Source organism: Ursus arctos, unplaced genomic scaffold, assembly GCF_023065955.2.
Source record: "Ursus arctos isolate Adak ecotype North America unplaced genomic scaffold, UrsArc2.0 scaffold_30, whole genome shotgun sequence".
NCBI lineage: Eukaryota > Metazoa > Chordata > Mammalia > Carnivora > Ursidae > Ursus > Ursus arctos.
In genome coordinates, this window is record NW_026622986.1 from 22,606,184 (window position 1) to 22,619,042 (window position 12,859).

A 12,859-nucleotide genomic window follows, 5' to 3' on the forward strand; every position below is an offset into this window, starting at 1 on the left:
CTCACTGGCCGTCTCTATCTCTGTCGAATAAATAAATAAAATCTTAAAAAAAAAAAAAAAAACAGTATAGGGATCAAAAGAAAACTTCAAAAAACCAAAAACTGTAAGAGAAGTTATTATATCCATGAAACTCTGGAGGCTATGAGGAAAGAACATTTGACAGACTAGAAAGTGAAAACTTAAAGAATTGAAAGACAAATTGGAGAAATCTCTCCTCTAGATCGTTGGCAGTAGCTTCCTAACTGAGTACTATACTGTTGCCCTTCGAGGAGCTGTAGTATCTTCTCAGCAACTGAATTCAGCAACTGAAATGACCCTGTTAAAATATAAGTCACTTCATGTTACTCTGATGCTCGAAACCCTGTATTGGTTCCTCTTCATTAAGCATGAAAGCCAAAGTCCTTAGAATAACTTAGTAGGCCCTACCTCACCTCATCTGATTGTTTCCCCATTGCCTTTCTAATCACATTTCCGGGGCGCCTGGGTGGCTCAGTCATTGAGCGTCTGCCTTTGGTTCAGGGCGTGATCCCGGAGTCCTGGGATCAAGCCCCACATCAGGCTCCTCCTCTGGGAGCCTGCTTCTTCCTCTCCCACTCCCCCTGCTTGTGTTCCCTCTCTCGCTGGCTGTCTCTCTGTCAAATAAATAAATAAAATCTTTAAAAAAATAATAATAATCACATTTTGTCCTACTCCCCCTTCCTTGGCCATGCCGATCTTACCTGTGACTCAGGAATGAGGCAAGCCCTTTGCATGTGCTGTTCCCTTTGCTTAAAATGATCTTGCCTCAGATGTCTGTATAAAGGATTCTTTCCTTCCTTCAGGTTGGTATTCAAAAGTCACCTCCTTAGTTAGACCTTCCCTGGCTACCTTTTCTAAAATGTCAACCCCTTACTCCCCCACCTTTTCATTAACATTCTCACAGATACAGATATATTTTAATTGAGGTGAAATTCACATAACAAAATTAACTATTTTCACGTGAACGACTTAGTGGCATTTAGTACATTCAGAGTGTTGTGTGACCACCACCTGTAACTAGTTCCAGAACATTTCCATCACTCCAAAATAAAACCCCATATCCATTAAGCATGTACTCCCCATTCCTTCTCTCCAGAACCCCAGTAACCACCAGTTTGCTTTCAAGCTCTAGGAATTTACCTGTTGTGGGTATTTCATATAAATGGATCCTATATCATGTGACCTTTTGTTGGGGATTCTTCCACGAGTGTAATGTTTTTGCAGCACGTTCTCATCACTACTTCAGTCCCTTCTATGGCTCACTGATACTCTGTGTATGCACAGAACACAAGTCAGTTATCTGCTCAGTAGACGTCTGTTTCCACCTTTGGCTAGCGTGAATAATGCTGCTGTGTTTCTCTACGAACACTTGTTTGAGTCCGTTTTCAATTCTTTTTGGTAAATACCTAGAACTGGAATTGCTGGGTCATAGGGCAATTCTGAGTTTAACTTTTTGGGAAACTGCGTCGCTGTTTTACATTCCCACCAGCAATACACAAGGGTTCCAGGTTTTCCACATCTTTGCCAACACTTGTTATTTTCCTCTTTTCTTTTTATTATTATTGCAACCATCCTAGTGAGTGTTGAGTGGTCATTGTAATTTTGATTTGCATTTCCCTAATTCATGAATAATGATGTTGATCTTTTATATACTTCTGGCCATTTGTATGTATTCTTTGGAGAAATGTTTATTCAAGTTCTTTGCCTATTTTTGAATTGGGTTGTTGGTTTTTTTTGTTAGTGAACTGTAAGAGTTTTTAATGTATTCTGAGTTTAGGTACATACTATATATTTGTTTTATAAAAATCTGTCTTTCTCAGTAAGCTCTCTGAAGGCAGGATTTTTGTCTCTCTTGTCTCCTGTTTTCCACTGCCTAGAACAGTGCCAGACACACTGTTGGTGCTCAGGAAATTTTTGTTGAACAAATGAATTGCAGAAAACACTGAAGATTTGTTTCACCAAAAACTGTGATATAACCATGTTGGTATTTGAATAAGGGGGAGAGATGGGGACTTAGGAAAGCTAAGTTGTCTTCGATCAATTCAATAGATCTTCGAGAATTCAGTAGATCTGTATAACAGTTAATGTATGCAATATCTATATGAAGAGTAAAACAGAAGAACTCGCTTTTGCTCTTACAGATTCTTTCTCCAGATTAGTGAATAAGAACAACTTTGATGAGTATTTATAAATAACCATTGTCACATAAACTCTATCATGTTTAAAATTTATGTTCGTGGTTTGAGGATGGGGAAGAAAATTGTTCCTAATCAGTGCAATAACTTTAAGGACTGTAAGTAATTAACTATAGTTTATTTTAAAAGAGGTGTAAAGTCTGTGATTTTAAAATTCAGTGCCAGACTGTTTACTTAATAAAGTTATCCCTTGATATTTGAGATGTCCAGTGGCCCAGAATTTAACTTTTTTATTTTATTGGAACCTTCTTCCTGACCCATGGAGAATCATTCAACACATTTTGTAGGGTTGGTAGAGATTTTTCACAATTCAATTTTATTTGAAAATCAATTTGCAAAATTTCAGATTGATTCTAACCATCTTTTTTATCTTCTTTAAGTTTTTAAATTTAACTGTCTGCAACATTTTATAAGTCATCTTACTCTCCCATCTGACATAGACAAAGTGATCTTATCTTATTAAACCCCTGTGTCTAGGAAACAACAAATATTGTCCTCTTTGATGTATCTTAGAGAATGTGGTTGCAAAACGTACATAGAAGCGATCCTGCGTAAGTGGGAGTTTCATACTTAGGCTACGTGCTGTTCCTCCTCACTGTGAACTGCAGGGATCGCAGAGGAACTGAGTCATCACGCAGCAGGGGGCCCACAGACCCTGTAATAAGAGGATGCGGGCAGGTAAAACGCAGTACGTAAGTGGACTTCCTCAAGGAAGGAAACTCACTTTCCATTAAGTAGGGTGGAGAATTCGCCAAGCAAGTCCTCTGAGCCGTGACAGAATAAAATTTTCAGATCTGTACATTGTGAGAGAGCACGCCTCGTAGGTCTGGGTAGTATATTGAACGTCATTCTAAAGGTCATCGTACCATGGTACTTTTTTTTTTTAATTCAAGTACCATGGTACTTTTGAGAAATTGAAAACTTAAAAACTTACTACACAGGTAAAAGAAATGATTTTGAGTAGTAGATGCTTGAATACAGAACCTGTATTTTTAAGCTTATCTTTCTTGAATTATTTCCCTTAATTTCAAAAAAAAATATTTCTCATTGTTAAGACAAGGCTGTATAACGTTTTAAATCATCTTTTAGGAGTCTAGTCTTTTTATACTGAAACATATATACTTTAAATGCCCAAATATCACCTGACAGAATATTTGGGCAGTTGTCCACTTACCTTTTTCTTCTCTCTAACCATCATTTTTCCCTTTGATTTCTTTGTCTTCCTTTTTTTATACTTTGGTTTTAAGATTAAATTATTTAGGTCATTCTCATTATTTCATCTTGAATTGGAACGAACTGTGAAATTAATTTTTAGAGCAAATTCAAGATGAGGGCTTTACATTTGAAAATATGATGCTTTTAATTTTGTTAGAATTATATGTATATAAAGTAGTAGACAAAATAAATTTGTCTTTTTTGTTTTTATGGTGCATTTCAATCTCCATGTGGGATGACAGCTGCTGGTTCAATATAAAAATAACTGGAACCCACCTATATAACATCTCGTTTCATCTTCGGAAGATCAGTGACTAATTTCCTTGGTAATCCATTTCATACTGCCTTTTGAAGTTGGAGAGATGAGTTTTACATCCCTTTTTATTCTCTTTTATGGTTAGAAAAAGGCCTCTTTGTATGTGCAGAGTATCACCTTTGACCTTTCTTGTGATAAAAGCAGTTTTCCTTTTAGGTAAGAACACATGAAAATACATGACTGTTGAAATGCAGAATATATAAAGAAACTGTATTGAATGCGAAGGAGAAACAAAACATGTAACCGTTTCTGCATGAGCTCACTACTCTTATTGTGCTGTTACTGGGAGTCTGTTCAGAATTCTTTCTCCAGGGCAAGCTCCTTTTGTGCGTTCATCCTTGGGTGTAACGTTAGGAAGGCTACTGCGATCAAGTGTTAGGTTTCTTTTTTTAGGTGTTTAAAAACTGGACAGCCCTACTTGACCATTAATACATTTCTCTACATGTCATAAACACAATTTTAAGAAAAAGTAAAACAATGCTTTGGAGACTTTATTTGTTATAAAGAAAATTCAACCTCTGTATCTTTCATTGTTGGGTCAAAGTCCTGGAACTTCGAAAGCAGCTAAATTGATAGGCATTCTGTAACATGTAGAATGTTGCAGTTTGGGTTTTGCTATGTTAATGCAGTTCGTCACCCCATCCATTTATGTGAAGTAAATTTGTGAGTTTGTGCTTATGTTTCAATGTCATGCCTTCTCTACTACAGAAAGGAAATGGATTTGAGACCTAAACTATTTATTTTTATAGTTAAAGTCATAACTTGTCATGTGTGCTTTTAACACCTATCCTCTAATGTAAGAAATAGCATCTGGTAGTTGAACGACTTGGAAAGTTTGGGTAGAAGTCTACATAAATTAACAATTTTCAGTTATTTAAATTATTGAAAAACTGTGAATTTTTAACCACAAACTGTTTGCTAACTGCTTAGCACACTTTGGAACTACCCCTCATCAGCTATCTGTAGGGTTATGCCAGGGATTTGTGCCGTCATAATAAAGCTTTTATTTTTAACTGTTTTTATCAGAGATTTTTCAAAATGTATTATAAATATTCTTACCTCCTTAAAGTGACAATTAAATTGCTCTTACATTCTCTTTCATACTACCCTGAATGCCCTTAGGCAGCTGTTTCTGTGTCTGGATTTTATAATTTTTAGGATTTTGTGTTTTCTCTTTGTTAATCATGTCAGTCATGTCAGCCTGCTGACTGCAGTCCGTCCCTCTTTCCCTTTCAGTTTGTTTCCAAGAATTTTTTGTTACGGTAGAGTCATATAATTGTCCAAACAAGGTAAAATATCGTTGATAAAAAGGCCTACATGTGGTGTCATGAGTAAAGTCTACGAGTGTTAATTAGAATCAGGGTTGATAGGTCAACATCTCTAGGTTGGAATTGATGGAAATAATTGCAGTAAATACATTGGGTAGCAGAATAGAGCAAAAGGTCTTATATCATGTATTTAATGTATGATTGTGTTAACAAGTTTGTGATTTTATTTCTCTGTGCTTTTATTTATGTTACCCTCTGCCCAGAATGTAATCAAAATCCTGCTCATTATTCATGGTCCAGCCTTGACATCTTTTGTGTTTTGACCACTGCTTCTCTTACTCCCTCATTGCTCCTAAAATTTCTTCCAACATTCTACCTTCTTGTGATCACTGATGTTAACTGCACTTTACCTGTTTTCCCACAGGACCTAGTATAGCTAACATTAGGCATTGTACTAAGTCCTATTGAAATGCAAAGATGAATGATGCAGTGTAATAATTTTCTGTTTCCACTTACTGAGCGGTGCCTGTGTCGGGCATTATGCTAACCATCTTGCATGCATTCCTCATTAATCCTCAGGGCACCCTTGTGAGGTAAGTACCATTTCTCATCTACATCTTATAGTCTGGGGCCAGTGAAAAATAACCTCCCCAAAGTTATACACTAGTGAGCACCAAAGCCAGGATTCAAACTCCAGTCTTCTGACTCTGTAGCTTTTCACTATTTCTGTCCCTTAGGATAACAAAAAACAAAAAATTGCACAAGAGTGGAATAGAGACTGGGAGAGGGGAGAGGTGGGTGCATAGGATATGATACTTGAATTAAAGGACATGATAAGTTTTGGACTTAATATGAAATGAGGGCTATATTCTAGGCTTGGAGAAAAGATGAAGCAAAAAGACGAGATGTGGGATGTGACAGTCCATGCTATATTTGGGGAATAGTACTTGGTTCCGTATGGCTGAACGATACTGATTGTGCTAGTAGATTAAGGAGGAAGCAAAGGTTGGGATCAGATACAGGACCAGCTGGAATAATCCTTTATTCCCAGACCGTCTTCGCTCTACTATGTCTGCACGCTTAGCTTGATTTGGAAGGCTTAACATGAATTTCCAAGGCATGAATATAAAGCATGTACATGGAAGTAGAATAACCTTCATAATGAACAAGAACTTTTCCATAAAGCTCTGATAAAACCTAAGATTATTAGAAATTTGAATATTGTGACTATTTTTCATAGTCAAACCCTGTTTAAAATAATATAAAAAGAGAAAGGATTTGGAGGGGGGAAGAGGGGGGGTACGGTCAGGGTTGTCCCTTACTTTGCATTGATACTAATGCAAGCCTGCCAAGCTTAAATTACATAGTGTCGGGTGGACTACAGCGTAATCCTCGTAGGCATTCATTTCATATGAAACATAGAAAGTCTGTATATATGGAGATTCCCCTGTATGCAGCTTACATTATTACAATCAGTGTCAGAGGATAAACATGAAGGGAAAGACAAGAGGAGAAGGCAGGCCAACTATGAACAGGAAGAGCAAATATACACGTGGCACAAGCAAAATAAAGCCCCAGCCAGAATATGATGTTTTAATTCCTTTTGCCAGTTTCCTGAAATAACAACCCTGAAATTTCAGTGATTTATTCCGTATTCAAGAAGGAGGCAGTGAAAGCAGTCCACCCCAGGCAGGAGGGCTATTTGACCACTAAAATTGTTTAGATTTGCCTGCATGTGTTGGTGATTATAAAAGCATTTCAACAAGGTGAGTTTTGTTATATTTAAATCCTCTACAGAGAGTGCAGCCTGTATTTGCCTATACTGGGGCACCGCTCCCACCATACCCCTCCTCCCCAAACACATGCCAGAGCTTCTTTCTCTCTCTCTTAATTGACACAGTGGCTGCAGGTGTGTTCCATGTGCCTTACCTCATTCTAAGATCTGGACTGAAGGAGCAGCCTGTGGGGAATGTGCAGTTCTCCTGGTAGAGGGAAAAGAGAAAGACACTTGGCAAAGCCGCAGGTGGCACTTAAAGCTTCTAAGAGCTAGCAGAATGTCACTTTTGCTTATATTGCTCTGGCCAAAAGAAGTCACCTGGCCAAACCTGATGTCCGCGAGGGTGGGAAGTAGACCCCTCCCAGAGAGGTACTTCACAAGCCCATAGCCACAGGCCGTGATGAATAATCCTCTTACAAGGCAGGGAGGTATAAGAAATTAAGAAAAACAGTACCATCTAGCACCGTAAGTTACTTTGCATCCAGGCGATTTAACTGAGTTTAGAATGATTCAAATAATATAGAGTCTTTACTTAGAAATAAGGAAGAATTTTCTGATTGTTTGATTTTTATCCAGGTGGTCATTGAATATTAACTTTAACCATTTAAAGAAGTCAGAAAATCGGTGTTCTTGAATTATGTAGGTATTCATGTGCTGAGAGAGGAATGGCTTAGGTTAGCTGTTCTCTTAAAGAAATTCAGTAGTTAAAAGGCTAACAGCTTCTCTCCATCTGGTTCTTCACAAGGGAACACAGAAAATGACTGTAGGTACACAGCAGAGTCATTACTCAGAGTGGATGCCTTAGGCCTTAGGGATGAATTCTCTGGCAGAAACCAGTTGAGAAAGGCTGGAAGGATTATTAAGGTGAGTTGTATAGTTAGGATAATAGGGAGAAAAAGAAGCCCATTCATTAGTATTAAAGTAGCAATGATTCTAACCATGTCCATCGGAGACGTCCTCCTACTGCCTTATTTCTACTTGCGCATTTAGAGTTTGGTTTTTTGGAGAAAGAGCCTTGAAGGGCTTTTCTTTACGTTCCTTCCCTGACTTCTCTGCTAACGCGGCACAGATCAGCGCTGCACAGCAGTGGGCTGTTGTGGGGAGAGCCTGGGGCTTTTGCACATTTGGGGAGAAGTAATGGAAGAGTAAGGAAAAAGTCCAGTGTCCTAGCTACTTTCAGTTGACTTGGCATTACCTGAATTGTTGCTGACATCGGCACTGAAGAATATTACGCACTTGAGAGCATTTGGTACTTGATTTAAAATCTGTTTCATAGTGATTCCCAAAATATTTCCAGAAGTATAGTTAGTGAGTTTGAGTCAATATGAAACATAAAGTGATTTTAAAGCGAAACATTACTTAAAGCTTAAAGGGAAATTATGTACCAGTTAACTTTTTTTCTTTTGAAGGGCTCTTCATGGCACTGTGAAATGTTATCTGTGAGCTAAAATGTAATTTATATATGTGTGATCATTCCTGAAGTTAGGTAAAACTCTCAGAGGTTCTTTGATTACTTAGGAGATTTATCTTGATAATGATGAAAGGTATAATGAACAAACTTTATAAAGACCTTTTTTCAGTAATGACTTACTTATACCTAGCCAACGAACTGAACACAGGCCTGCCTTATATTTCAGTAGGTGTTTAGAAGGATAGCTAATGTTACAACATTTAAAAGGTTTATGGTGAACAGCGAATAATTATAGTAATAGTGCAGACAGAACTACATGAAAAAGAGATACTTGTTTCGTGATTATAGGATATTAGATAGTCCCATTACAGCATGGCTTTCTTTTCTCCCTTCTCTTCTATAGCACTTTGCCAGTTAAGGAAAGTTGGTTGAGGCTAGATAATTTTAAAAGCTATATTGTTTAGCAGTCCCTGTTGGCCAGTAAATTGGCTAAATAGAAATTGTTTGTTCTAACATTCCTCTGATAAAAGCATCCGATTATATTTGACCAAGTAGAGAACTACTTTTAGAGTAGAAATAATTTTGATGATAAATCAGAGTTTAAATAACTAAAACAATATTTTAATATTTAACTATTGGGTTTAGTATCTTTGCCCAGTGGAGGTACCTAAAAGAGTTTCAGAGGCAATACACAGGGAAATGTTGTTCTACTTAATAAAGCTAGTGATGAAGGAAAGAAAATGCTTACAGCTAGCCTTGTTGACTTGGATAACTTGGAATTGCATCATTGGAAACTCTATAACTCAGTGGTTTTCGGGGGGGGGGGGAGTTGGTGTATGTTTAGATTTTATTTTAGGAGGTAATTTTCTTAATACTATTCAACATATGCATATAGTAGCATATTTTTCTCTTTTCTGTTAGATTGTGACTATAAACAAACAGCGCAGGTCTTTCTTTACCACTTAACAGGCTTGCCAGCCAGTATTCAAAATGGTATGGGTGTGTGGATAGTTGTATGCAAAAAATGTATTAAATATATAATCTAAAAGCTACTGCTATGTAAAGTCCTAGATATGGAAATCTGAAGGGTAAAGTTCTCGCATTCTTCACACCTATACAGCTGTTACATGAGAGTTCTCTTTGATGTCATCCTTTATGTTCAGTGAGAAAAATACAGCAGTTGTATCTCTCACTAAAATATTTTGTCACAAGATTATAAAGGACGCTTTCTCAGTTGAATGAATTCTTTACTTCCCAGTCAAACTTGCTACACAAGTATGAAATATAGTTGGCATTTAATATATTACCAGATTCACCACATCGATCCTTCTGTTAAAGATCTTTAAACTAGGAACCTTGTTCAGAAGTCTTTAAGTTCAATACATTGGCCAAAATTAGTGTTGGCATTTGTCATTGTAAATCAAATTAGAAAGTTAAAAAGAGTTCAGCATGGAACACTTTAGTGGGAATAGGTGGTTTTATAACTTTTCCAGATTTCATCCGTAAACCTTTAAACATTACATAAATTTAAACAAGTTTTAACAAAAGATCATTTTCTATAATAATCTAAAAAGCATTGTAAACACAATAGGCAAGCCAATAATCAGTTTGGAAGACTCTACTGGCTTTGATTTGTGGATGAAAATTTTTGGAATGTTTTCCTTGGAATGTAATGTTTGTGGGGGGAGCTTCCCCCCCCCTTTTTTTTTTACACCCTCTGGCATAAAATGAGTAGTATGATTAAAACCAGTTAATTTCTAAGGAGTTTAGCAAATTAGCTATTAGTATATCATTGAGACAAAAGGAGCAAAATGAGATTTTAAAAAAGATCATTGATAAAATTTACTAGTAATGACCATTACAGTTGCTGGGTTCGTTATGTGGAACCTGACCCGTGCCACTAGGTTGTATTTTGGGAGGAGAAAAGGAATTTCTCTTTAGGTAGTTCACATCTGGGTTATTCGCTCACGTCCAGGGTTTTGAGCTACTTGTTTCACACTTCTGAACTTCAACCAGGAAACTGTCTAAATTCCTTTTCTACAGTCCTCCTGTCTGACATCTTTGAAGTAATCTGCTGTCCTCCGTTTCCGTGTCTCACCTTGTAGGTTCTCCAGCCCTGGCCTCCTCTAGTGCTCAGGTCCTGCTCCCCCTGGCCCGCGAGCAGCTTGCAGTTGGCAGGCCTGGAGCGTTCGTAGTGTGCTCAGCGTTAGGAGAACTCCATGTGCTCTACTTGGATACGTAACCATCATCCTAGCCCCTGATGTTCACAGTCAGATTCATTCTTCCATCAGGGCCCTTCCTTGCTGCTGCTTTTCTCACAGTTCTAGTCCCCCACCCACGGCCCTGCTAATTCCTTCTAGCCAGGACTCCCTACACTCTTTCTCTTTGAGCTGAGAGCCAAAGTATCTTCTTAGTAAAATCTGTTAAGGGACACCTTTGTATTCCCAGATGTGTCAGAAAGAAGGATGTTGAGTAAGTGCCAGTGCACTTGGGGAAATAATACATTCTCTACAGCAAGGGTCAGCAAACTGGCCCATAGGCCAGACGAAGCCACCAGCTAGTTTTGTAAAATATTTACTGGAGCACATCCATGCTCATTTGTGTATGTATTACTGTATTATCTTGCTGCTGAGGTCATATGGCCCTATTTACTGTCTGGCCCATTACAGAATAAGTATGCCAGCCCCTGTTCTAAATGAACATTTGTTAAACCAGAGTACCCTGGGAGTTGTGCCCAAGCTTCAAATGATCTTCTAGATCAGGCCAGCATGTAGAGCCAATTCAAATAAGAATAATACATTTTCTAAAGCATAAGTTTTTTGTTTGTTCATCACCAGAGGCAAGAGATATGCAGTGAACATTTCATTAAGTCTGTTTTAATTCTTTTCTATGTTAGCGTATTGTATTTTCTATTTATACACTTAGACATAAGGCATCAGGTAGTTCACTTTCAGTTCTTTCACACGCCTGCATTTTATTACATTTTTATTGCCAGAGAATTCGATGTAGACCTTTTTCTGTGGCTAGGACTGGAATCTTCCCCGTTAGCTCAACAGTAGTAATTCCCAAAATTTCACTATGTAAGAATATTAAAGTAATGCTTCAACTATATTCTCTGCCACCTCTTCCCCTGACAAGATTTTTTTTGACCGAGAAAAGCAGTATTTCCTTTCCCTTTATTTAGATCATATTTATATTTAGAAAATTCAAAGTCCTGTTTTAACACTCGTTTTAAGCTTTTCCTCATCACTTACCAATAACAAAGGTTGAAATGCAACAGATAGTTAATAGAAAGAATGTATCCTCATCTTGGGCCCGAGTAAGTTTGCCTCTTGGGTAAAATCTCATCTGCAGCTGTACCCCCTTCTCCTCATCTAGAATTTCAGAGATGAATCCCAAAATTCCAACAGCCATTCTAAAGGGAAGAATCGAAAAGAAGTGGGAAGGAAACTAAAGCTTACGGTGAACTACATGGAGCAACTTTTGTAATTACGGTTTGGAAGTGATAAAGGCAGCTAGGGGATCATAATAATAGCCGCTGTGTCAGTAATTGCTCCCTAAATTGGGGAGCTGACACTGCAATCCTAGTGTCAATACAAAGTTAATTATAGGGCTAAGGCTGTACTGGTGATATATTATAAAAAGGAAAGAATTTTTAAGAACTACTGTTCTAAATAGGCTAAATAAACATAACCCAAGAATCAGGCATTATCAGCCCAAATGACAAGTGCATTCTTCCTTTGACGTAGCAGTCCTGCTCTGGTGCTCTGAAGTACAGAGAAAACCGCACACGTGTGAAATTACATGTTCAGGTTTATTAGGTGCGGCCGTGTTCATCACAGTGAAAGATTAGACATCGTCCAAGTATCCAGCAAGGAAGGACTGAATCGTAAAATCAGAAAGGGATTGAAAGTTTGGCCAGATGAAAACATGCCACTTGACATGCAGTTATCTGCAAAGTAATATTGCAAATGCAGGGAAAGGAGACCCTAAAAGTTGCTATCGAGGGATGGTACACGGGAAAGAATTGTACATTCCCAAATTTTACTATGTTATAAAATAGCACTTTTTAACTTTAATGTGTGAAACATGTAAGGGCTTGCATCTGTTGTTTTCCCATTCCCATTTGACTTCTATTCCCATGCAAACGGAAGCACCTTGTCTCATGATAAGAACTACACTAACTGATTCTTCTACTTTGTTCCTTCATCTCTGAGGTAAAGAGGGGGCGGTGATTAGGACAAAAGTTACCTATAAAAATGTATTTCCACAGAGGAACAGCATTTCAAATTGTATTTAACAATTTTATCCTATAGCTTGTTAAAAAGGATTCAAGGTAAAAGGAGGGTAGTTAGAAACTTGTACTCTGATAAGATTTATGTGAGTGAACACAATTTTAGACAAAGGCTCAGACCAACGTTATGAATGGAGGAAAACAACTGGAGCCCAGAGTCTAAATTTCTGTCAGTCAAGTAGAATTTCATAACAGTTTAAATATGTGGAGCAAAGGTTTGTGAAGAGTGTAAGATAACTTTGAATTTTGTGATTATTGATCTGTGGCTAGGTATTGCTATAATAGGCTTACTAAAGTAATAAATACCAAGTGCATTTCCGTGTAATTGTTGGCTATCATATATCTCTAGATTTAATTTTTAAATA

General features: G+C 37.6%; 1 protein-coding gene across 3 annotated transcripts in view; it reads left to right on the top strand.

Annotated features, from left to right (window-relative positions):
- Positions 1 to 12,859, top strand: part of MINDY3 (MINDY lysine 48 deubiquitinase 3) — an 80,140-nt gene that overhangs the window by 48,650 nt on the left and 18,631 nt on the right. The window lies entirely within an intron of this gene.